At 49.5% G+C, this 27,578-nt stretch overlaps 1 protein-coding gene across 1 annotated transcript in view; it reads right to left on the bottom strand.

The window, feature by feature from the left end:
* The window catches only part of LOC143955853 (uncharacterized), a 126,908-nt gene that overhangs the window by 66,210 nt on the left and 33,120 nt on the right, over positions 1 to 27,578 (bottom strand). The window lies entirely within an intron of this gene.

The raw sequence follows: 27,578 nt of genomic DNA, 5'->3' as shown, positions 1-27,578 counted from the left end.
ACTGTAATATGGTCCGATGAATCGAGCTTCGCAGTGTTCCCAACAACTGGAGGAACACCATTCCCAAGCTTACAACTGTAGCGCCCGCCCTGGGCAGGGCCATCTTTAAGATCGATTGGACCCTGGGCAAAAATTTCCTTGGGCCCCCCTCCAACATACATAAATAGCAGCTAGACTTCAAAAATCAGACAGCAATTGCGATTGGTTGCCAGTGGTTACAGCATATCATTACTACTTACTGACTGGTTGCTAGAGGTTACAGCACACATTACGGCTCACTGATTAGTTGCTAGAGGTTACAGAAAATGATTTCTGCTTGTTAATTGGTTGCTAGAGATTACTGTACAGTATTACTGCTCATGGATTGGTTGCTAGAGGTTACAGTACATCATCTCCTCACTGCAGGGGGGGCATGATCTATATCAGTGATGGCGAACCTTGGCACTTCAGATGCTTTGGAACTACATTTCCCATGATGCTAATGAACTCTGCAGTGTAGGTGAGCATCATGGGAAATGTAGTTCCAAAACATCTGGGGTGCCAAGGTTCGCCATCACTGATCTATATGAATGCTGCCTTTATTTACATATCAATACCACCAGTTGCAGCTATTTACTTATGAATGCCGCCACTATTTACATATGAATGCCGGTTATTTACATGTAAACACAGGGTCTGCAGGTGAGTCACCTGTACACAACAATAAGGCAGAGTTGGGCAGAATTAGTAGCAGCACTTCACACTGAGATATCTGGACACAGCACAGGGTTAAAACTTCAAAGGACAAGAGAATTCAAACTGGGATATTTGGCAAGTAAGGGGCAGCTGCTTTAGGCCCCACAACAATGATAGGGCCCAGGGCAGCTGCCCCTTTTGCACTGCCTTAAAGACGGCCCTGGCCCTGGGGTTTAGTCAGGGAGCTCCTCACCAAATTCCTTAGCAGGGGTAGCTACCATAGTTAAATTGTTAGAGATCTATTGATTTCTCCTTAAGTTTGGCCTTGTTGTACTTTACTCTTCTACCACTAGGTGGCCGGGCACTTGGTGGTACTAGATATGAGAAGGGCAACTCAAGGTCAGATTATGGGTATGTGGGTGTCCCAATCGATGGGCAGGAGTTTTCTTTAATTCCTTGGCCTGCTGGGAGAGCCTATATGTTCGGGTGAGGTCAGGTGATCTGTGTTCTGTGCCACCCGGACCACCATCTGGGTGGACGTGTGTCATCTGCCCCGGGCTGCTAGGCCAGACATTGGGCCTATCCCGGGGGGGCATCTGGCTGCCAGGCTTTGTGAGGGCCCGTCCAGAATTAATGCCACGTACACACGGTCGGACTTTCCGGCAGAAAAAGTCCAACGGAATCTTTTCATCGGATATTCCGATCATGTGTGGGCCTCGTCTGATTTTTTTTTTTCCCCCAAAAATTCTGACGGACCTAGAAATAGAACACGTTTTAAATCTTTCCGACACAATCAACTCCTATCGGGAAAACCACTCGCCTGTACGCTGTTCCGACGGAGCAAAAACGACGCATGCTCTGAAGCAAGTACGAGAAGGTAGCTATTGGCTACTGGCTAATGAATTTCATTTTTCTAGTCCCGTCGTACGTGTTGTACGTCACCGCGTTCTAGACGGTCGGACTTTGGTGTGATCGTGTGTATGCAAGACCGCTTGAGCGGAATTCCATCGGAAAAACCGCCAGAGTTTATTCCGTGTGTACGCAGAGCCGGGACAAGGGGTGGGCAGGAGGGACGGTTGCCCCTGGCGCAATGGTTTATTGCAGGGGTAGGGGGCACCATGACCCTAACCCTAACCCTTTGCCCCGGGGCGCTGGATAACCTTGTCCCGGCACTGAGCGTACGCGGCATAAGAGGGCAGCGCAGGGTTGGGGCTGCGGCTTGCAGTCCAGCCAAAAGTGACGGTCCTGCCGGCCGGAGAACCTGATGTGGTCAGAGGTAGAAGGGAAGCTGTCACCACAAAGGGACCAATCGCCTTTACCAGGGACCATAGTGAGTAACTTAAGCAAGTACAGGAACCATATTCTCACCGAAGGGCACGGTGGAGAATCAGGAAACTTCAGGCGGTGATCAAGTCAGGGACCCAACCAGCGGAGGTGACGCTTGCAGAGCAGCCTTGTTTGTCAAGGCCGAGGAACCGAGCCGGTTAGCAGGGGTGAAGCTTGAGAAGTATCGGGAGTGCCAAACTAGGGACCCAGCAGAGAAGTGTGAGGGGTGACGCTTGAGGGGATACCACCGCCAACCTTGGAAGAGCTCAAGGGATTCATAATCAGTGAATCAGAGGGTCTAGTGAGAGACGAGGAGCTGAGTGTTGAAGAACTACAAGGAGCAGTTGTAGAGGAGCCGAAAGAACTGATACATTGAGTTAGGAACTGTTAAAGGACTGTTACCATAGGAGACAGCAATATACAGTGGTGTGAAAAAGTGATTGCCCCCTTCCTCATTTCCTGTTCCTTTGCATGTTTGTCACACTTAAGTGTTTCGGAACATCAAACCAATTTAAACAATAGTCAAGGACAACACAAGTAAACACAAAATGCAATTTGTAAATGAAGGTGTTTATTATTAAAGGTGAAAAAAAAATCCAAACCATCATGGCCCTGTGTGAAAAAGTGATTGCCCCCCTTGTTAAAACATCTTATAACTGTGGTTGTCCACACCTGAGTTCAATTTCTCTAGCCACACCCAGGCCTGATTATTGCCACACCTGTTCACAATCAAGGCATCACTTAAATAGGAGCTGCTTGACACAGTAAGGTCCACCAGAAGATCCTTAAAAGCTACACATCATGCCGAGACCCAAAGAAATTCAGGAACAATTGAGAAAGAAAGTAATTGAGATCTATCAGTCTGGAAAGGGTTATAAAGCCATTTCCAAAGCTTTGGGAATCCAGCGAACCACAGTGAGAGCCATTATCCACAAATGGCGAAGACATGGAACAGTGGTGAACCTTCTCAGGAGTGGCCGGCCGCCCAAAATTACCCCAAGAGTGCAGCGACGACTCATCCAAGAGGTCACAAAAGACCCCACAACAACGTCCAAGGAACTGCAGGCCTCACTTGCCTCAGTTAAGGTCAGCGTTCATGCCTCCACCATCAGGAAAAGACTGGGCAAAAATGGCCTGCATGGCAGAGTTCCAAGGAGAAAACCACTGCTGAGCAAAAAGAACATCAAAGCTCGTCTCAATTTCTCCACAACACATCTTGATGATCCCCAAGACTTTTGGGACAACATTCTGTGGACCGATGAGACAAAAGTGGAACTCTTTGGAAGGTGTGTGTCCAAGTATATCTGGCGTAGAAGGAACACTGCATTTCATAAAAAGAACATTATACCAACAGTAAAATATGGTGGTGGTAGTGTGATGGTCTGGGGCTGTTTTGCTGCTTCAGGACCTGGAAGACTTGCCGTGATAAAAGGAACTATGAATTCTGCTGTCTACCAAGAGATCCTGAAGGAGAATGTCCGACCATCTGTTCGTGTACTCAAGCTGAAACGAACTTGGGTTCTGCAGCAGGACAATGATCCTAAACACACCAGCAAGTCCACCACCGAATGGCTGAAGAAAAACAAAATGAAGACTTTGGAGTGGCCTAGCCAAAGTCCTGACCTGAATCCTATTGAGATGTTGTGGTATGACCTTAAAAAGGCCGTTCATGCTCGAAAACCCTCTAATGTAACTGAATTAGGACAATTCTGCAAAGATGAGTGGGCCAAAATTCCTCCAGGACGCTGTAAAAGCCTCATTGCACGTTATCGCAAACGCTTGGTTGCAGTTGTTGCTGCTAAGTGGGCCCAACCAGTTATTAGGTTTAGGGGGCAATCACTTTTTCACACAGGGCCATGATGGTTTGGAGTTTTTTTCACCTTTAATAATAAACACCTTCATTTACAAATTGCATTTTGTGTTTACTTGTGTTGTCCTTGACTATTGTTTAAATTGGTTTGATGTTCCGAAACACTTAAGTGTGACAAACATGCAAAGGAACAGGAAATGAGGAAGGGGGCAAACACTTTTTCACACCACTGTATATATATATAAAAAGGACTGTCAAAAAAAATAATATCTCTTTTACATCCAAGAAGTGTCTGGCACCCAATGAGTTTCACTATCTTTGCACCCACTATGCCTCACAACCCACCACATATCGAAGGACGTCAGCTATCTTTGGCCTTGGAGGTTCTCAGTAGACCAAAAGAGGTACACAAACCAGGACTGTCTTTTGCCAAAGGGTAACGCATGGTGGTTGTGAAATCATGGTTTGGGCAGCCATATCTTGGTATTCTGCAGGGCCCCATTATCATACGGAAAGGTAGAGTCACCGCCAACGACTGTTTACAAATTTTGGCCGACCATGTTTCCCAAAGAGAGCGCTATTTACCAAGACGATAATGGTCCGATTCACACAACTGGTGTTGCCAAATCGTAGTTTGATGAGCATGCAGACGAAGTCTGGCACCTTCCCTGGACACCGTAGTCGGCCGACCTCAATCATTTCGGTTCTGGATTAATGAAGTATTCTATTAATAGAGCCACTAGGGTCAATTTAGGAGAACAAGGTTCTGCCTTGTTTTTCACCTCCGGCATTTCTGCCAGAACCGGAACAATTTTTGCGTGAAGAGTGATATCAGATTCCATTGCCCACCATCCATGACTTCTATATTTGCCAATTCTCGGGAGAATTCAGGGTGTTTTGGATGCCAAAGGCGATCCAACATCATATTAAGTAACGATTTTGCTCTTTTACTTCTTTCCATAATTTTGTCCAATCCCTGAAGCACTTAATACTTAACCACTTGCTTACTGGGCACTTAAACCCCCCTCCTGCCCAGACCAATTTTCAGCTTTCAGCGCTGATGCACTTTGAATGACAATTGCGCGGTCATACAACACTGTACCCAAATGAAATTTTTATCATTTTTTTCCCACAAATAAAGCTTTCTTTTGGTGGTATTTAATTACAGCTCGGAGTTTTATTTTTTGCTAAACAAACAAAAAAAGATGCAAAATAAAAAAATAAAAAAATCATGTTTAACCACTTTCAGACCGGACCATTTTGCTGGTAAATGACCAGAGGTCTTTTTACACTTTGGCACTGCGCTGCTTTAACTGGTAATTGCGCGGTCATGCAATGTTGTACCCAAACAAAATTTGCGTCCTTTTCTTCCCACAAATAGAGCTTTCTTTTGATGGTATTTGATTGCCTCTGCGATTTTTATTTTTTGCGATATAAACGTAAAAAGACCGCAAATTTTGAAAAAAAATGATATTTTCTACTTTTTGTTATTAGAAAAATCCAATAAACTCAATTTTAGTCATACATTTAGGCCAAAATGTATTCAGCCACATGTCTTTGGTAAAAAAAAAGTCAATAATTGTATATTTATTGGTTTGCGCAAAAGTTGTCACATCTACAAACTAAGGTACGTTTTCTGGAATTTACGCAGCTTTTAGTTTACGACTGCCTATCTCATTTCTTGAGGTGCTAAATTGGCAGGGCAGTACAAAACCCCCCCAAATGACCCCATTTTGGAAAGTAGACCCCCTAAGGAAATTGATAAGAGGCATGTTGAGCCCATTGAATATTTTATTTTTTTGCCTCAAGCGATTGAATAATGAAGTTGTCACTAAATGATATATTGCTCACACATGCTATGGGCGTATGTGAAATGACACCCCAAAATAAATTCTGCTGCTTCTCCTGAGTACGGGGATACCACATATGTGGGACTTTTTGGGAGCCTAGCCGCGTACGGGGCCCCGAAAACCAAGCACCGCCTTCAGGCTTTCTAAGGGCGTTACAGTTTTGAAGGCCATAAAATGCCAAGATGGCACAAACCCCCCCCAAATGACCCCATTTTGGAAAGTAGACACCCCTAAATTTAGGGGTACACTAGTGAGACTAGGTAATAAATGGCGGGTGCCCTGAAACTATAAAAAAATAACTAACCAACCAGCGTCACCTGTAACAGTTATATGGTGATCACTGGTGAAAGGGTTAACTAGGGGGCAATTAGGGGGCTTAATGCGGTAGTATATGGGGGTCCCTGGCGCTATAAAAAGCTGCAGCGAACCTAAATACCTACCTGCCTAACTAGCGTCACCTGTGACACTAATACAGCGATCAGAAAAACGATGGCTGAACTCGAATCGCACAGAGATCGGATGTGATTTGCACTGCAGTGCGGTGCGAATCACATCCGTTCTCATAAACCGCTGCAATGTGAACCCAGCCTTAGTGACACTGGCGACGGGGGGTGATCACGGGGTTAAACCTTTATTGGGGGGGTTAGGGGGGTACCTTAGAACTAAAGGGGGCTAACCCTAACTGCCCTAACAGTTATTAGTCACAAATGACACCCGCCGGGTGATCAGGGGGTTAAACCTTTATTAGGTAATAAATGGCGGGTGCCCTGAAACTATAAAAAAATAACTAACCAACCAGCGTCACCTGTAACAGTTATATGGTGATCACTGGTGAAAGGGTTAACTAGGGGGCAATCAGGGGGCTTTATGCGGTAGTATATGGGGGTCCCTGGCGCTATAAAAAGCTGCGGCGAACCTAAATACCTACCTGCCTAACTAGCGTCACCTGTGACACTAATACGGCGATCAGAAAAATGATCGCTTATTAGGCTGGGTTCACACTGGAGCGATGCGGAAACGCCGCGAATCCGCGGCGGGTTCCCGCATCACATGCCTCCCGGCGGCAGTTCACACTGCCCTATGCGAACTGCTGGGAGTGTCAGTGAAATGATACTGACACCCCCAGATCAGTTTGCATATCGCAGTGCGATCTGCAAACTCGGATCGCATGGTGTGAACACCCATGCGATCCGATTCTGCTGCGGGCCAAAAAAAGGGTCCCGTGCGAATTTGCGGCGGGTGCGGCGGGTGCGGCGGGTGCGGCGAATGGCTGAACTCGAATCGCACAGAGATCGGATGTGATTTGCACTGCAGTGCGGTGCGAATCACATTCGTTCTCATAAACCGCTGCAATGTGAACCCAGCCTTAGTGACACTGGCGACGGGGGGTGATCACAGGGTTAAACCTTTATTGGGGGGGTTAGGGGGGTACATTAGAACTAAAGGGGGCTAACCCTAACTGCCCTAACAGTTATTACAGTCACAAATGACACCAATGCAAAAAAAAAAAATGACATTGGTGTCACTGTGACTGGGGGGGCAGGGGTAATTGGGGGGGTGATCGGGGGGTAAAGGGGGGGTGTGAGTGTGCCTGGCATGTTCTACTGTGTGTGTAGAGTGTTGGTGCAACTCACCGATTCGCTCTCCTCCGTGTCGGAACGAAAAATACCGACACGGAGGAGAGAATACATCACTTCCTCTCCTGTGTTTACATTACAGGAGAGGAAGTGATGTCACGGGGGATTTCTATTCGTCGGGAGCGATCGCGAGGGGGTGGCCATGAATGAATGGCCGCCCCCTCGTCCCGGATCGCTCCCGGACGAAAACCGACCGCCGCAGGCACCGGGCGGGGGCCCGATCGGGCCCCCGACCCACGGGAGGCAAGGGATGTACATGTAAGCCCTTATGCCTGCCCGTGCCATTCTGCCGACGTACATCGGCGTGCGGCGGTCGGCAACTGGTTAATAGTTTGTTATAAAATTTTGCAAACGGGTCATTTTTCTCCTTCATTGAAATGCACTGATGAGGCGGCACTGGTGGGCACTGATAGGCTGCACTGGTGGGCACTGATAGGCACAGTTAAGGCGGCACTAATAGGCACAGATAAGGTGGCACCGATGGGCACAGATAAGGCAGTACTAATGGGCACAGATAAGGCGGCACTGATGGGCAAAGATGGGCACAGATAAGATGGCACTGATGGGTGGCACAGATGGGTGGCACGGATGGGTGGCACTAAGGGGCACTGATAGGTACCACTGATAGATGGGACTGATGGGCACTGATAGGTGGCACTGATAGGTGGCTCTGATAGCTGGCACTGCTGGGCACTGGTAGATGACACTGATGGGCACGGATATGTGGCACTGGGGTGCAGCACTGTTGTTGAGGCAGATTGTGGACACTGATAGGTGGCACTGTGGGTACTGATGGGTGGCACTGTGGGCACTGATGGGTGGCACTATGGGCACTGATGGGTGGCACTGATGGGGGGCACTTTTTTTTTATCATTTAGGTGGCACTGGCAGGGGGCAGGTGGGCACTGATAAGCTGGCCGTGATCGGGACTGATGTCCCGATCACGGCCGCCGGAGATCGGCTTTTTTTTGACAGCGCGAGGAGGAAAAATAGCCAATTACCGGCTCTGTTGTGTCACATGATCGGCTGTCATTGGCTGACAGCTGATCACGTGGTAAGGGGTCGTGCACGGGACGACGTCAATAGACGTAGTCCCGGCAAAGCAGGTCCGCGCTATAGCCGAATGACGGCTACAGCGCGGATCCCTAGTGGTTAGAGAAGGTAAAGCCTTACCAAACATGAAAATAAAAATAGACCCTGCAAGGCAAAGGCATCCTATGCCACACCTATAAACTCAGGCCCCCGCCCCCTAATTATACCACGACTCCGCCCACTGCCAAAAAAGTGTCCCAAATTTTTTTTTTTACAATGTTGGCAACTATGCACGCAGCTGTCATGATCAGGCCCAAGCTATCACACTCAGCTATCAAGCCCAGGTCCACCTACACCACCCACCTTTCAAGTTCAGACCAAGCTCTTAAGCCTCGGCCCAGCTAGCCCAGGTCCACCTACACCACCCAGCTGTCAAGTTCAGACCAAGCTCTTAAGCCTAGGCCCATCTGGCCCAGGTCCACCTACACCAATGTTTCTCAACTCCAGTCCTCAAGTACCCCCAACGGGTCATGTTTTCAGTCTCACTGCCTTAGTAATTACCACAGCCCTTTCATGTGAGAGAAATCCTGAAAACATGACCTGCTGTGGGTAATTGAGGATTGGAGTTGAGAAACATTGACCTACACTACCCAGCTGTCAAGTTCAGACCAAGCTCTTAAGCCTAGGTCCAGCAAGCCCACTTAACTGTCAAATTGGTAGAATTATTCAAGGAGAACAGGAAATTGTATTAATTTGGAGTATTTGAGTGGTCAATTATTTGAGCCTCCAGCTGCCAAGCCCAGGTCCACCTACACCACCCACCTGTCAAGTTCAGACCAAGATCTTAAGCCTATGCACAGCTAACCCAGGTCCACCTACACTACCCAGCTGTCAAGTTCAGACCAAGCTCTTAAGCCTAGGCCCAGCTGACCCAGGTCTACCTACACCACCCCACTGTCAACTTCAAACCAAGCTCTTAAGCCTAGGCCCAGGTCCACCTACACTACCCAGCTGTTAAGTTCAGACCAAGCTCTTAAGCCTAGGCACAGCTAGACCAGGTCCACCTACACTACCCAGCTGTTAAGTTCAGACCAAGGTCTTAAGCCTAGGCACAGCTAGCCCAGGTCCACCTACACTACCCAGCTGTCAAGTTCAGACCAAGCTCTTAAGCCTAGATCCAGCTGACGCAAGTCTACCTACACCACCCCACTGTCAACTTCAAACCAAGCTCTTAAGCCTAGGCCCAGCTAGCCCAGGTCCACCTACACTACCCAGTTGTCAAGTTCAGACCAAGCTCTTAAACCTTGGCCCAACTAGCCCACATAGTTGTCAATTGGTGGGATTATTCAAGGAGGACAGACATTTCTATAATTGAGAGTAGGGATGAGCCGAACACCCCCCGGTTCGGTTCGCACCAGAACTTGCGAACGACCCCCGCGTTCGGTACGAACGTTAGAACCCCATTGAAGTCTATGGGACTCGAACGTTCGAATTGGAAAGTGCTCATTTTAATGGCTAATATGCAAGATAGTGTCCTAAAAAGGGTTTGGCGACCTGCCTCCTGCCTCAGGGGACATGGGTCACTGCAAAAAAAAGTTTTAAAAACTGCCGTTTTGGCGGGAGCACTGATTTTAATGACGATTAAAGTGAAAAAAAAAAATGAAATATTCCTTTAAATATGGTGCCTGGGGGGTGTCTGTAGTATGCCTGTGAAGTGCCACGTGTTTCCCGTGTTTAGAACAGTCCCTGCACAAAATGACATTAAACGGAAATAACACCATTTAAAACTGCTTGCGGTTTTAATGTTATATCTGGTTCCTGCAATATGGTTGAAAATCATTGAGAAAAATGGCATGGGTAGCCCTCCCTGCCCATTACCAGCCCCTTTAGGTCTTGTACGCATATTAAGGGGAACCCTGTACCCATATTAAAAAAAGGAAATGCGTGTGGCCCCCAGGCCCTATATACTCAGAACAGCAGTATACAGGCGGTGCAAACAAGACAGGGACTGTGTAGGTTTGTTGTGTTAAGTTGAATCTGTTTGTAATTTTCAACTGGTACATTTTTAAAGTGTAGCTCCAGTCAAAAAAAAAAATTTTTAAGCTTTTTGGAAAACAAAGGGAAAGGTTATCACCCCTGTATAATTTGTTTTGTCGTCCATCTTTTTTCATCTCACTTGCTGTTGTCTCCTTCCGTTTGCAAGTAGGAGATGTTTGTAAATTGTATGTTTGAAAGTAGGGGCCTGCCCTATATGCTCTGCAGAAATGGCGGAACAAGGTGTTGGTTTTGCCACAACATTGTAAGCCCTCAAAGTGACTCTTGGTGGGCACTGGAGCGCCCTGCTGTGAACGATTATATCAAGAATTGTAATGACATGCCATTGTTGAACAGTGGTAGAAAAATTGACCTTTGGTGGTTGTGGTGCTGGTGCCACAACACTATAAGTCCTCACAGTTACTCTGGGTGGGCACAGGAAGGGGCCCTCCTGTGAAATATTATATTAAGAATTGTAATTACATGTCCCTGTTAAACAGGGGCAGAAAAATTGGGCCTTAGGCACTGGTGCTGGTGCCACGACACTGCAACCTCTCCCATATACTCTAGTTTTATTGCAGGAATTAGCCCTGCTGCAAAGCATTGCATCAAAAATTGTACTTAAACGCCCCTGTTAAACAGGGGCAGAAAAATAGGGCTGATGGCATCACCCAGAAACAGAAATGTTCTTCCAACATATTATCGGAGGAGGAAGAGGATAGACAATCAACATAACAGGACAGTCACTCAGCATCAGCATAGGCAGTCTTGAAGGGATGTGATATTTAAAAAAAAAATTATTCGGTTACATCAGCTTCAGGTGCTTGGTAGCTGTGGGTGATCCAAGACTGATTCATCTTGATGAAGGTCAGTCGATCAACTGATTCGGTGGACAGGCGCACCCTGTGATCGGTAACAAAGCCACCAGCAGCACTGAAGGTGCGTTCAGAAAGAACGCTGGATGCAGGACAGGCCAGTAGCTCAATTGCATACTGTGCAAGCTCTGGCCAGTGATCCATCCTCAAGACCCAGTAAGCCAGAGGATTTTCGGTGGGAAAGGTGTCCAAGTCTGACCTTGCCCCTAGGTATTCCTGCACCATGTAAATCAGACGCTGGCGATGGTTGCTGGAACCGATCATACCTTGGGGCTGCGGACTAAAAAATTGTCTGAAAGCATCAGTCAGACGGCCACCTTCTCCACCGCTCCTTCTGACCGATGCCTCAGCAACACGTTGTCCAGGACCAGAAGTTTGTAACCGCCCAGTCTCTGGGAACGCGTTGCACAGACCTTTCTGCAAGGCCTCCCGGAGATGTCTCGTCCTCTGCTCCCTCTGCGATGGCAAGATAAGGTCGGCAACCTTACCCTTGTACCGTGGATCAAGGAGAGTGGCCAGCCAGTAATGGTCCCCCTCCTTGATCCGAAGAATACGAGGATCCTTCCGCAGGCTTTGCAGGATCAGGGAGGCCATGCAGCGTAGGTTAGCTGAGGCATTCGGTCCGGAGTCCTCTGGGTCACTAAGGACAACATGATCCGCAGCTACCTCCTCTCAGCCACGTACAAGTCCACGTGTTTCTTGGGACTGTAAATCATCTCTACAAGACTGCTGCTGCTGATGCTGAGTGCCAGCCTCCACCTCCATGCTGACACAATCATCCTCCTCCTCCTCTTCCTCCTCCTCATCCTCTTCCTGTGTGATGGGTGGCACAGCAGGAACACTGTCTGGATAAAGGGGGCCTTGAGAGGCAAGGAAGTCCTCCTCTTCCTGCCTCTGTTCTGCCTCAAGTGCCCTGTCCATTATTCCACGCAGCGTATGCTCCAAGAGGTGGACAAGAGGTACAGTGTCACTGATGCATGCACTGTCACTGCTCACCATCCTTGTGGCCTCCTCAAACGGTGACAGGACAGTGCATGCATCCCTGATCATGCCCCACTGGCGTGGTGAGAAAAAAACGAGCTCCCCTGACCCTGTCCTGGTGCCGTAGTCGCACAGGTACTCATTGATGGCCCTCTGCTGCGTGTGCAGCCGCTGCAGCATGGCCAACGTTGAGTTCCACCTGGTGGGCATGTCACATATAAGGCGGTTCTTGGGCAGGTTCAACTCCTTTTGGAGCTCAGCCAGCCGAGCACAGGCATTAAATGATCGGCGGAAATGCACACAGACTTTCCTGGCCTGCTTCAGAACATCCTGTAAGCTGGGGTACCTGCCCAAGAACCGCTGCACCACCAGGTTAAGGACGTGAGCTACACAGGGCACATGGGTCAGTTGTCCCTGTCGGAGGGCGGAGAGGAGGTTGGTGCCATTGTCGCAAACCACCATTCCTGGCTTAAGCTGGCGTGGTGTCAACCACCTCTCGGCCTGCCCCATCAGAGCTGACAAAACATCCGCCCCAGTGTGGCTCCTGTCCCCCAAACAAACCAGCGCAAGCACGGCATGGCATCGTTTTGCCTGCGTACTTGCGTAGCCCCTGGAACGCCTACGGAGCACCGCTGGTTCTGAGGACAGAGCACTGGAAGAGGCCATGGAGGAAGAAGAAGAGGAGGGGGTGGAGGAGAGAGGTGTGTCACAACCAATAGTAGCATTTTGGAGGCGTGTGGTGGAACAACCTCCAACACTACTGCACCTTGTCCTGCATCCTTCCCAGCTGCCAGAAGAGTGACCCAATGGGCCGTGAAAGACAGGTAACGTCCCTGTCCATGCCTGCTGGACCATGAGTCAGCGGTAATATGCAGCTTACCGCTGACCGCCCTGTCCAGCGAGGCAAGGACATTGCCTTCCACATGCCGGTAGAGAGCCGGAATCGCTTTCCGTGAGAAAAAGTGTTGTTTGGGGACCTGCCACTGAGGAACCGCACGTTGTACAAACTCACGGAAGGGGGCCGAGTCTACCAACTGAAAAGGCAGCAGTTGAAGTGCTAGCAATTTAGCCAAGCTAGCATTCAACCGCTGGGCATGTGGATGGCTGGGAGTGAACTTCTTTCGCCGGTCCAGCAGCTGGGGCAGGGACATTTGCCTGCTATAATCGGACGTGGGTGTACCGCTAGCAGAGTTCCCGGAAGCACTTGGCTGTGACACACCCAATTCTACACCTTCATTCCTCTCAGAGCAGGTTTCAGAGAGGACTGAAGGTCTAGTGGGGTTGGAGATGCCAGCTGATGAGGAGCAAGGAGAGGGCCGCTTTGTTCTTTGGTGTGGGTCTTTGAGGTACGCTTGCCAACGAGCTGCATGGCAGGTCAACATATGTCTGGTCAAGCATGTGGTGCCCAAGCGGCTGATGTTTTGGCCACGCGAGATACGCTTGAGACATATGTTGCAAATAGCAGCGGTGCGATCTGATGCACTCGTCTCAAAAAAGGCCCACACCAAAGAACTTTTAGAATAACGCGCAGAGGCAGCGCCCTGCACAGGCGGAGCTCTGCGGTGTGATTCAGTCGGTGTGCTGCCCCTAAGCTGGCCCCCGGAGGGCATCCTGCCTTGTTGGACATGTGCCTCCTCCTCTCTCCTTCCAGGCACCCACGTGGAGTCAGTGCCCTCATCATCCCCTCCCTCTTCATCGCTGTAGCAAACCTGGCAGTATGCTGCAGCTTGTGGAACATGACTGCCAGATTGCTGTCCTTCTTGAGCATCCCCTCTATCTGCATTCACGCTACTGCCTTCCTCTAGCTGAGTGTCATCATCAGAGCCCACAAAACACTGGGCATCCTCCTGGAGCATGTACCCAACACTGTGCTCAAAGAGTTCAGGAGACTCCTCAGGAGGACGTGGTGGGTCTAGGGAAGGAGTCACTGATGATGACATTGAGAGGAGGGAAGACGATGCGTTGGCAGCTGCTTTGCTAGTACCCTGAGACTGGGTGAGAGAGGATGAGGAGGATGAAGAGGGCTTGGTCATCCACTCTACCAAGTCGTTGGCATGTTGCGGTTCAACATGTCCAGCTGCCGAAAAGAAGGACAAGCATGTCCCATGGCCACGTGCTGATGACAATGCACCGCATCCACGACCAGCACTGTTGTCTCTAGACACAGAGCCTGCTTGCCCTCTTTTATCGGCTCGCGCCTGTCTGCCTCTCCTTGCTGGCCTTCCAGACATGGTAATGGCCTGAAGGGAGTTGGGTAAAAAAGCAGTTGGGTAGTGTATATTGTGCTAGAGGCACACAACACCCACTAACTCCTGCAGATGCCTTTATTATAGAACACCAGAGATAAAGGGGTATATACAGATGTATACTGTGCTGTGCTGGAAGCACACACAACTTCCAATAACTCCCGCAGATGGCAAGTGGGCTCAAATAGAGAAGAGCTATGTAGGTGGATATAGCGGTGTGTACTGGGTACAGCGCATGCAGACAGCACGCACAAGCTCCTAACACTACTGACTGCAAGCTCTATTATAAAAGATAGATCACTAGCTATATAGGTGAGGTGAATATAGCGGTGTATACTGCGGTCAGGGCACGCAGACAACAACCACTACACAACAGCAAGATCGAAAATCGTCCGAAAACGATCGGTGTGTACTGTGTTGAAGGTACACAGAACACCCACTGCTTCAGACGCCAACACACTATACAAGGCCGCCGCGCTGGCGGCTTTATATAGTGTGGGGCGTGTACTACACAGCCTGAGCTATGATTGGCCACAGGCAATCATGGCTCTCCTCGCTGCTGGCGCTGCGATTGGCCAAGCATGCGGGGTCACAGTGCATGCTTGGCCAATCATGAGCCAGCAATGCACTGCGCCATCGCAGTGCATTGTGGGTCGTGAGCGCCACACGAATTTGGCGCGAACGGACCAAAATGTTCGGACTTCGCTGAACGGGCGAACAGCCAATGTTCGAGTCGACACGAAGCTCATCCCTAATTGAGAGTATTTGAGATATGTTTTAGAACTTAGATTACAGACCCTAGTTGCATATAGGTGGAATCCTTCAATTAGGCTGGCTGAGGCTCGAGAAGGATGGGTCACCCGAGAATATTGCACAATAGAAAGAATTATCCATATCTGGTGGTCCTGTCCCACAGTCACCCAATTTTGGTAAGGAGATATTTCACATCATTTCTACGTTCTTCTCTGCTAGAGTCTCCCCCCCCCCCTGACCCCTCCTCATTTAGCCCTACTCAACGTACGTCCTCAAAAAAGTCTATTTTTTTTTCCACCAAAAAATTGCGAAAACCCACCAATTTGTCCTCTAAGGCCTCATGTTTGGGGGTTCAAAGTAATTTTCCAGCAAAAAATACTGATTGTAAGTAACTCGTCGAACAAAAAGTGCCAGAAAAGGCCCGTAAGTGGTTATACAAAACTCTGGCAACCCTGGGTTCATCATTACCTGCCGTTCCCTTTTTGACGAGTCTTTGCTACTCCCCCTAACTCACACCCCCCGCCCCTTTTTTTTATTGGCCCCACTCTCCACCCTGTGCAGAGCCAGCCTCTTACCTTGGACTCTCGGATGGACCCATGGAGGTATCAGTGGCGGCCCGTCCATACAGGACGCAGTCCCCCTAATCCAGGCGCCCGGCCTCTAATCTACATGCAGGGCGCTGGACATATATGGATTCCACTGGGGTTTTTTTTTTTTTCTCCCAGAGGAGAAGCACTGCTTTCCCTTCTCCTTCCTCCCATCCACCTTGTTGCTGCACATCATCCAGGCACGCCTGACACTTCGGCTCGGCTCCCCTGGTCCTCGGCCCCGCTTCCCAGTTGGCTTCCCTTCGTGATCGGCTTGGCTCGTTCTGGGAGGCACACCGGACCCTTTGACTTGGTCCAGGGCCGCCACACGTCTTCCTGCATTCAGCGGCATCACATCTCCTGCATACGGCCATGTCCTTTACTTCAGGGGTAAGTGCGGCGGGGGGGGGGGCGGGGCTGGTGGGTAAACGGATGACCGACCGAAGGGGAGGGTGGCGTTTGGTGGTGGAAACCAATCTTTGGGGGTTAAGCCTTAACCATGAACAGAAAGTAGCCTTTTATTAAAAGGTGAGGGGGGTACTGGGGTGGTTAGATAGGTATATAAAATGGATTGGAGGGAAGGATAAATGAAGTTGATTTACAGTATCTCACAAAAATAAGTACACCCCTCACATTTTTGTATCTATTCATGTGACAACACTGAAGAAATGACACTTGTCTACAATGTAAAGTAGTGAGTGTACAGCTTGTATAACAGTGTAAATTTGCCGTCCCCTCAAAAATAACTCAACACAGAGCCATTAATGCCTAAACCGTTGGCAGCAAAAGTGAGTACACCCCCTAAGTGAAAATGTCCAAATTGGGCCCAAAGTGTCAATATTTTGTGTGGCCGCCATTATTTTGCAGCGCTGCCTTAACTCTCTTGGGCATGGAGGTCACCAGAGCGTCATGGGTTGTCACTGGAGTCCTCTTCCCCTCCTCCATGATGACATCACGGCGCTGGTGGATGTTAGATACCTTGCGCTCCTCCACCTTCCGTTTGAGGATGTCCCACAGATGTTCAATAGGGTTTAGGTCTGGAGACATGCTTGGCCAGTCCATCACCTTTACCCTCAGCTTCTTTAGCAAGGCAGTGGTCATCTTGGAGGTGTGTTTGGGGTGGTTATCATGTTGGATACTGCCCTGCGGCCCAGTCTCTGAAGGGAGGGGATCATGCTCTGCTTCAGTATGTCACAGTACATGTTGGCATTCATGGTCCCCTCAATGATCTGTAGCCCCCCAGTTCCGGCAGCCCCAGATCATGACACCCCCACCACCATGCCTGACTGTAGACAAGACACACTTGTCTTTGTCCTCCTCACCTGGTTGCCCCCACACACGCTTGTCACCATCTGACACCAAATACGTTTATCTTGGTCTCATCAGACCACAGGACTAGTGATGGACGAACTTCCGACGGGACGTTTCGCGAACGCGAAACGCGAACGGACACAAACGTTCGCGAAAACGACCGTTCGCCGCGGGCTCCATTGACTTCAATGGGAGGCGAATTTCGCAAACCTTTAGGTCGAATTTGCGGCCACGGGGTAATTATTAGGGGGTAGCACGTAGTCCCACCACCTGGACAATAGCATAATACATGTATGAGGTGAATTTGGGATCGATAACTACAAGCATTTTTTTTTTATTTGGGAAATTGTTCTGACAATTCAGGACTATGGAGCTAATGAAGGCAATGGAGGAGAGGGAAGGTCAGGGACCAGGGTAGGCAAACAAGAGGGTGCAGGAGATACAGAGCACTGACAGCAGCACCGTAATACAGAGCACTGACATCAGCACCGTGACATACAGCGCTGACAGCAGCTCCGTGACATACAGCGCTGACAGCAGCTCCGTGACATACAGCGCTGACAGCAGCTCCGTGACATACAGCGCTGACAGCAGCTCCGTGACATACAGCGCTGACAGCAGCTCCGTGACATACAGCGCTGACAGCAGCACCGTGACATACAGCGCTGACAGCAGCTCCGTGACATACAGCGCTGACAGCAGCTCCGTGACATACAGCGCTGACAGCAGCTCCGTGACATACAGCGCTGACAGCAGCTCCGTGACATACAGCGCTGACAGCAGCTCCGTGACATACAGCGCTGACAGCAGCACCGTGACATACAGCGCTGACAGCAGCTCCGTGACATACAGCGCTGACAGCAGCTCCGTGACATACAGCGCTGACAGCAGCTCCGTGACATACAGCGCTGACAGCAGCTCCGTGACATACAGCGCTGACAGCAGCTCCGTGACATACAGCGCTGACAGCAGCTCCGTGACATACAGCGCTGACAGCAGCTCCGTGACATACAGCGCTGACAGCAGCTCCGTGACATACAGCGCTGACAGCAGCTCCGTGACATACAGCGCTGACAGCAGCTCCGTGACATACAGCGCTGACAGCAGCACCGTAAGCAGCCCCAGGAGGAAGTCAGCACAGCACAGGGATGGTGTGATCCCCTCATAATAAGAACCCCCAGGAGGAAGTCAGCACAGCACAGGGATGGTGGGAGCCCCTCATAATAAGAACACCCAGGAGGAAGTCAGCACAGCACAGGGATGGTGGGAACCCCTCATAATAAGCAGCCCCAGTAGAAATATGACACCGCTCAACCTCTTCAAAGAGGAGGGTAGGGGCATATAGTACGGTGTGCTTTTTTGGGTCAGGGAAGTGAGCCAAATGAATTAAGAAGGTCTGTGTGCTTGATTCCAAAAATTGTTTATAGACATATACATGGTCTACTGATCACATGTGTTGAATTCCTCCGAGATCCATGCCTCATTCATTTTTAGAAATGTGAGGTAGTTAACACTGTGGTGAGCTAGGCGAGTACGCTTATCGGTCACAATCCCCCCTGCTGCGCTGAACGTCCTTTCGGACAGGACACTGGATGAGGGGCAAGCCAACAGTTCGATTGCAAATTGGGCAAGCTCTGGCCAGAGGTCAAGCCTGCCCACCCAGTAGTCTAGGGGTTCATCACTCCTCAGAGCGTCCACATCGGCCGTTAACCCAATGTAGTCGGACACCTGACGGTCTAGGCGTTCCCTGATGCTGGATCCGGATGACACCTGTCGATGGGTCGGCTGAAAGAATGACCTCATATCCGAAGTCACCAACACATCTTCAAACCGGCCTCTTCTTGCAGGCGCTGTTGGATTGGTACCCGCAAATCCTTCTCTGGGAGTGGGAATTGCTCCTCTGCCAGCGCACGCAAAAGCAGAATGCAGCATTTCTCGAAGCAAGGCCTGGAAGTGCTGCATTCTGACAGCCCTCTGCGACGGCGGTAACATTTCCGCCATTTTGTGTTTGTACCGGGGGTCTAAGTACGTTGCCACCCAGTACTGGTCCTTGACCCTCATGCTTTTTATACGGGGGTCCCTATTAAAACACTGGAGCATGAAGGCCCCCATTTGCACTAAAGTGGAAGCGGTGTGGTGGCCTGGCTCCTGCTCATCATCCAGGATAATGTCGTCCTCTTCATTCTCCTCTCCCCATCCTCGCACAACAGGGATCCCAGAAAGGTTTAAAGCATGCTCTTCTTGCTCCTGCTCATCCGCCCCGGCACCATCCTCCTCTGACTCCTCATCAGACTCCTGTTGTTGACTTGTCTCAGATAGAGTAGCCCCCCCTGGGAATTCATCCAGCATTGCGACTTCCTCATCTTCCCGCTCCTGCTCCTCCACAGCCTGATCAATGACACGACGCAATGCACGCTCCAGAAAGAAGGCATAAGGTACCATGTCACTGATGGCGCCATGGCTGCGACTGACCAGTTTGGTGATCTCCTCAAATGGCCGCAGAAGTCTGCATGTGTCGCGCATGAGCAGCCACTGGCGCGGTGAAAAAAAACCCAGCTCCCCAGAACCGTTTCTTTCGCAGAGTTCATACAGGTAGACGTTAACTGCACGTTTCTGCTGGAGCAGCCTATCAAGCATATAGAAGGTTGAGTTCCATCGCGTCGGGCAATCGCAAATAAGACGTCTGACCGGCAGATGGTGTCGCCGCTGAATGTCAGCAAGGCGAGCCATGGCCGTGTAAGATCTTCTGAAATGGGCCGAGATTTTCCTTGCCTGCCGCAAGATGTCCTGGACCCCAGGGTATTTGACAAGGAATCGCTGCACGACCAAGTTTAAGACGTGTGCCATGCACGGCACGTGCGTGATTTTGCCCTGTTTCAATGCGCTAAGCAGATTGGCACCGTTGTCACACACCACTTTACCAACTGTCAAATTGAGCGGTGTTAGCCACTCATCTGCCTGTGAACGCAAAGCTGAAAGGAGTGCCGGGCCAGTGTGGCTCTTTGCTTCCAGGCACAACAGACGCAGCACGGCATGGCAACGTCTCACCTGGCATGTGGAATAGGTTCTGGGGAGCTTGGGCGGTGCAGTGGAAGAGACGCTAGCAGCGGAAAAGGAGGAGGCAGCTGAGGAGGAGAGGGAGGAGGATGGAGTAGGAGGAGGAGAAGAAGAGTCAGGCCTGCATGCAATCCGTGGCGGTAAAACCAAATCTACACGGGTGCCACGGGTTACATGCTTGACGGCCGTCAGAAGGTTCACCCAGTGGGCAGTAAAACTGATATACCTTCCCTGCCCGTGTTTGCTAGACCACGTGTCTGTGGTCAGATGTATCTTGGCACCGACACTGTGTGCCAGAGATACATTCACTTGCCGCTGAACATGGCCATATAGCTCTGGGATGCCCTTCTCTGAGAAATACTTCCTTCCTGGGACCTTCCATTGTGGTGTTCCAATGGCCACAAATTTGCGAAAGGCCTCCGAGTCCACCAGTTTATATGGCAGTAGTTGGCGGGCTATGAGTTCTGACAAGCCAGCCGCCAACCGTTGGGCAAGAGGGTTATCCGGCGTCATCATTTTTTTACGCTCAAACATTAGGCCCACGGAAGCCTGCCTTTTTGCAGAAAAATGTGAGCTTGGCGTGATGGAAGGTGGAGTGGAGGACAATTGTGAGGAGAGAGGAGAAGGAGAAGTAGAAGACGAGGCTGGACGGTGAGAGCCTGCAGTGTGGCTTTGTGTGTTCCGTTGCTCCCACTGGGCTCGGTGATGGCTGCTCATGTGCCTTCTTAAGGCGGTCGTCCCTAGGTGAGTATTGGGCTTACCGCGACTAACGCGTTGACTGCAAAGATTGCAGATGGCAACGCTATTGTCAGCAGCGGACACGTTAAAAAAAGCCCACACTGCGGAGCCATGTGCCGGTGTCCTGGGAGCGCCAGATGTGACCGTACATGGTCGATGACTCGCTCCTGATACATTTGCAGTCTGCTTTGTCCCTGCTGTGCAATGTAAGTCATTGCTGCTTCTCCTCCCTATCTGCTGGTCCATATCTCCCTCTGAACTCCCCTCCTCTTCCTCTCTTGTGGGCACCCACGTGACATCACTAGACACGTCATCATCAACGTCACCTTCCCCACCGCTATAAGTAGAGTAGGCAGCAACACCGGGGACCAACCTCCTCCTTGGGCTGATCTGGGTACTGGCGTCAGACTGCTGAGTAGCGCTTGTTGCTACCTCCTCTTCCTGATCCAATACCAAGAGTGGCTGCGCATCAGAAATGTCCTCTTGATATGGATCGGAAAATAATTCCAGTGACTCAAGCGGAAGGTATGTGGTGGTGGTGGTGGTGGTCGTGTTGTTGGTGGTAGTGTCTTTGGGGGTGCACATAGCAGAGAGTGAAGAAGAGGGTGCAGATCGAGAGGATGAGGAGGGTGCAGAAGAGTAAGGCTGAGCGAGCCACTCAACCAAGTCTGGTGCATCCTTTAAAGTAATTGAACGCACCTTCTGCAACTTCCCACTTTGGCTCAAGCCTGTTGCTCCTGCCCTACCCCTACCACCCCTGCGGAAGGGCCTGCCTCTTCCTCTGCATGTCATTTTTTAAATGACCCTGTGACAAAACTCTTAGTCCCTATACCGCTGAAGGACTGCTGCAGTATAGGTGAGCGGTCAGCAGTGGTGCACGTCAACCCTATCTATTGTGGACCTATAGCGGTCCTTACAGAACAGCAGACTGTACCGCACTCAAGCCTATGTACCGTAGCACCCTATACCAAGTTACCAGTCCTTATAAGAACTTTTGTGGACCAAGCAGGTTGTGTATTAGTGTTTAGCAGACTGTACGTCAGTCCCTATACCGCTGAAGGACTGCTGCAGTATAGGGCAGCGGTCAGCAGTGGTGCACGTCAACCCTATCTATTGTGGACCGATAGCGGTCCTTACAGAACAGCAGACTGTACCGCACTCAAGCCTATGTACCGTAGCACCCTATACCAAGTTACCAGTCCTTATAAGAACTTTTGTGGACCAAGCAGGTTGTGTGTTAGTGTTTAGCAGACTGTGCGTCAGTCCCTATACCGCTGAAGGACTGCTGCAGTATAGGGCAGCGGTCAGCAGTAGTGCACGGCAACCCTATGTATTGTGGACCGATAGCGGTCCTTACAGAACAGCAGACTGTAACGCACTCAGGCCTATGTACCGTAGCACCCTATACCAAGTTACCAGTCCTTATAAGAACTTTTGTGGACCAAGCAGGTTGTGTGTTAGTGATTAGCAGACTGTACGTCAGTCCCTATACCAATGAAGGACTGCTGCAGTATAGGGCAGCGGTCAGCAGTAGTGCACGGCAACCCTATGTATTGTGGACCGATAGCGGTCCTTACAGAACAGCAGACTGTAACGCACTCAGGCCTATGTACCGTAGCACCCTATACCAAGTTACCAGTCCTTATAAAAACTTTTGTGGACCAAGCAGGTTGTGTGTTAGTGTTTAGCAGACTGTGCGTCAGTCCCTATACCGCTGAAGGACTGCTGCAGTATAGGGCAGCGGTCAGCAGTGGTGCACGTCAACCCTATCTATTGTGGACCGATAGCGGTCCTTACAGAACAGCAGACTGTACCGCACTCAAGCCTATGTACCGTAGCACCCTATACCAAGTTACCAGTCCTTATAAGAACTTTTGTGGACCAAGCAGGTTGTGTATTAGTGTTTAGCAGACTGTACGTCAGTCCCTATACCGCTGAAGGACTGCTGCAGTATAGGGCAGCGGTCAGCAGTGGTGCACGTCAACCCTATCTATTGTGGACCGATAGCGGTCCTTACAGAACAGCAGACTGTACCGCACTCAAGCCTATGTACCGTAGCACCCTATACCAAGTTACCAGTCCTTATAAGAACTTTTGTGGAACAAGCAGGTTGTGTGTTAGTGATTAGCAGACTGTACGTCAGTCCCTATACCAATGAAGGACTGCTGCAGTATAGGGCAGCGGTCAGCAGTAGTGCACGGCAACCCTATGTATTGTGGACCGATAGCGGTCCTTACAGAACAGCAGACTGTACTGCACTCAGGCCTATGTACCGTAGCACCCTATACCAAGTTACCAGTCCTTATAAGAACTTTTGTGGACCAAGCAGGTTGTGTGTTAGTGTTTAGCAGACTGTGCGTCAGTCCCTATACCGCTGAAGGACTGCTGCAGTATAGGGCAGCGGTCAGCAGTAGTGCACGGCAACCCTATGTATTGTGGACCGATAGCGGTCCTTACAGAACAGCAGACTGTAACGCACTCAGGCCTATGTACCGTAGCACCCTATACCAAGTTACCAGTCCTTATAAGAACTTTTGTGGACCAAGCAGGTTGTGTGTTAGTGATTAGCAGACTGTACGTCAGTCCCTATACCAATGAAGGACTGCTGCAGTATAGGGCAGCGGTCAGCAGTAGTGCACGGCAACCCTATGTATTGTGGACCGATAGCGGTCCTTACAGAACAGCAGACTGTAACGCACTCAGGCCTATGTACCGTAGCACCCTATACCAAGTTACCAGTCCTTATAAAAACTTTTGTGGACCAAGCAGGTTGTGTGTTAGTGTTTAGCAGACTGTGCGTCAGTCCCTATACCGCTGAAGGACTGCTGCAGTATAGGGCAGCGGTCAGCAGTGGTGCACGTCAACCCTATCTATTGTGGACCGATAGCGGTCCTTACAGAACAGCAGACTGTACCGCACTCAAGCCTATGTACCGTAGCACCCTATACCAAGTTACCAGTCCTTATAAGAACTTTTGTGGACCAAGCAGGTTGTGTATTAGTGTTTAGCAGACTGTACGTCAGTCCCTATACCGCTGAAGGACTGCTGCAGTATAGGGCAGCGGTCAGCAGTGGTGCACGTCAACCCTATCTATTGTGGACCGATAGCGGTCCTTACAGAACAGCAGACTGTACCGCACTCAAGCCTATGTACCGTAGCACCCTATACCAAGTTACCAGTCCTTATAAGAACTTTTGTGGAACAAGCAGGTTGTGTGTTAGTGATTAGCAGACTGTACGTCAGTCCCTATACCAATGAAGGACTGCTGCAGTATAGGGCAGCGGTCAGCAGTAGTGCACGGCAACCCTATGTATTGTGGACCGATAGCGGTCCTTACAGAACAGCAGACTGTAACGCACTCAGGCCTATGTACCGTAGCACCCTATACCAAGTTACCAGTCCTTATAAGAACTTTTGTGGACCAAGCAGGTTGTGTGTTAGTGATTAGCAGACTGTACGTCAGTCCCTATACCAATGAAGGACTGCTGCAGTATAGGGCAGCGGTCAGCAGTAGTGCACGGCAACCCTATGTATTGTGGACCGATAGCGGTCCTTACAGAACAGCAGACTGTACTGCACTCAGGCCTATGTACCGTAGCACCCTATACCAAGTTACCAGTCCTTATAAAAACTTTTGTGGACCAAGCAGGTTGTGTGTTAGTGTTTAGCAGACTGTGCGTCAGTCCCTATACCGCTGAAGGACTGCTGCAGTATAGGGCAGCGGTCAGCAGTAGTGCACGGCAACCCTATGTATTGTGGACCGATAGCGGTCCTTACAGAACAGCAGACTGTAACGCACTCAGGCCTATGTACCGTAGCACCCTATACCAAGTTACCAGTCCTTATAAGAACTTTTGTGGACCAAGCAGGTTGTGTGTTAGTGATTAGCAGACTGTACGTCAGTCCCTATACCAATGAAGGACTGCTGCAGTATAGGGCAGCGGTCAGCAGTAGTGCACGGCAACCCTATGTATTGTGGACCGATAGCGGTCCTTACAGAACAGCAGACTGTACCGCACCCAAGCCTATGTACCGTAGCACCCTAGACAGACCAAGTTACCAGTCCTGATAAAGAGCTTTGTGGAACAAGTGAGTTGTGAATGATTAGCAGACTGCAGCAGAAGGGCAGCAGTCAAGTATAATATTCTTTCTATATTTGGAAGAAAGAATATTATACGTGTACAAGCCTATTACCGTACCACTGATACCAGTCCTGAAAAGAACCTTTGTGGAACTAATAGTAACAGCAAGTCTTTAAAATTATCCTCACTGCCTGACACACTGCTTCCTGCCTGTCCCTATACAAATTGGCAAAAAAGAGTAGGCTGGAACGATTAGCTGGAACAGCTCTTTTGTGGACCTGATAGTAACAGCTAATGATGATGATGATGATGATGATGAAGAAAGACTAATCTGGCTGAGCTGTCCCTAAAATAGCAGCATACAGCGCTCTGTCCCTTTATCTAAACTGACAAAAGAAACTCAGGCTGCTGACCTAACACCTATACCAGTCCTGAAAAGAACTTTTGTGTACCAAATAGCTAGCGTTTTCTCTGTCCCTACTCCACACAGGATCCTTTCCCTACAGTGACAGAAGAAAGAATGTAAAATGGCCACCGGATCGGGTGTATTTATAGGTTAGGGGGAATGTCCAAGTGTCCATGAGCTGTCATGTCTCAATTGGTTGTCCTGTAACACATGATAAACGTGTCACGAAAGGTTAAAGTTCTTGTATACATTAAACACGTAAGTCCGCCGGGGCGAACGACGGAAAAAGGCGTTCGAACCCGCGGACGGCGAAAGTCGGAAATTCGCCGCGAAACGACCGCCGGGCGAACCGTTCGGCCATCACTACACAGGACATGGTTCCAGTAATCCATCTCCTTAGTCGGCTTGTCTTCAGCAAACTGTTTGTGGTCTTTCTTATGGATCATCTTTAGAAGAGGCTTCCTTCTGGGACGACAGCCATGCAGACCAATTTGATGCAATTTGCTGCCAATTTGATGCAGTGTGCGGCGTATGGTCTGAGCACTGACAGGCTGACCCCCCCCCCCACCCCTTCAACCTCTGCAGCAATGCTGGCAGCACGTCTATTTCCAAAACACAACCTCTGGATATGACTCTGAGCACATGACCTCAACTTCTTTGGCAGACCATGGGGAGGCCTGTTCTGAGTGCATCATCTTTAGAAGAGGCTTCCTTCTGGGATGACAGCCATGCAGACCAATTTGATGCAGCGTACGGTCTGAGCACTGACAGGCTGTCCCCCCACCCCTACAACCTCTGCAGCAATGCTGGCAGCACGTCTATTTCCCAAACACAACCTCTGGATATGACGCTGAGCATGTGACACTCAACTTCTTTGGTGGACCATGGCGAGGCCTGTTCTGAGTACATCGTCTTTAGAAGAGGCTTCTTTCTGGGGCCACGGCCATGCAGACCAATTTGATGCAGTGTGCGGCGTATGGTCTGAGCACTGACAGGCTGACCCCCCCCCCCCACAACCTCTGCAGCAATGCTGGCAGCACGTCTATTTCCAAAACACAACCTCTGGATATGACGCTGAGCACGTGACCTCAACTTCTTTGGTGGACCATGGCGAGGCCTGTTCTGAGTGCATCGTCTTTAGAAGAGGCTTCCTTCTGGGACGACACCCATGCAGACCAATCTGATGCAGTGTGCGGTGGTTGTGGGGACTCTTCTTGTAGAGTAAAGCTGGCCATACCCTCAGTAGAATTTTATTTGAACATTTTCGGGAACATGTGTTTGATATTCTAATGGTCAGTGAGGTCAAAGCCATTAGAATTTTTTGACTGTAGTGTTGAATTTTTTTTTGAGAGAGCGGGATGGAAGTTTTTTTTTTTTTTTACCTCAAGCAAACAAAATTCCATCGGTAAACATGGTTTTCATTTGGGAACGTTTCTCCTCGTTATAATGGACATGTCCTTCTACCAACAACTGAAACCTGCTCAGTCCATCTGGGATTCCATTCATGAAGAACAGGCATATGCAATTAGTGGACCTCTAGCTGTGCAGGAACTACAAGTCCCATGAGGCATAGCAAGACTCTAACAACCACAAGCATGACACCCAGAGGCCGAGGCATGATGGAACTTGTAGTTGCGCAAACAGCTGGAGGTCCGCTAATGGCATATCCCTGATGTAGAAGGTCCGGTTGAAATTTGAAGGGCTTTTCAACGAAATTGCTGCATAACAAATAAAATTCTACTGGTGTATGGCCAGCTTCATACCTTGGAAGTTTTTACCCCCCCCCCCCCGCTTTCATAACCAGGTTATTTTTTGCTATCCAGCACTCCGCTACTTGAACTGGTAATTGTGCAGTTATTTAACACTGAACCCAAATGAAATTCATATCATATTTTTTTCACATAAATAGAGCTTTCTTTTGGTGGTATTTGATCACCACTGTTTTTTTTTTAATTATTATTTTTTTTTTTTATTATTATATAAATGAAAAAGACAAACAATTTTGAAAAAAATTATATTTTTTACTTTTTGCTTTAAAACATATCCAAAAAAAAAATTTAATCAAATTTCTTAATACATTTTGGCCAAAATGTATTCTGCTATATGTCTTTGGTAAAAAAAAAAATAAAAAATCTCTCAATAACCGTATATTGATTGGTTTGTGTGAAAGTTATAGAG

The sequence above is a fragment of the Lithobates pipiens genome, unplaced genomic scaffold, assembly GCF_037356315.1.
Source record: "Lithobates pipiens isolate NorthernLeopardFrog02 unplaced genomic scaffold, aLitPip1_a1.2 Scaffold_35, whole genome shotgun sequence".
Classification (NCBI taxonomy): Eukaryota; Metazoa; Chordata; class Amphibia; order Anura; family Ranidae; genus Lithobates; species Lithobates pipiens.
This window is presented reverse-complemented; position numbering and strand designations above follow the sequence as displayed.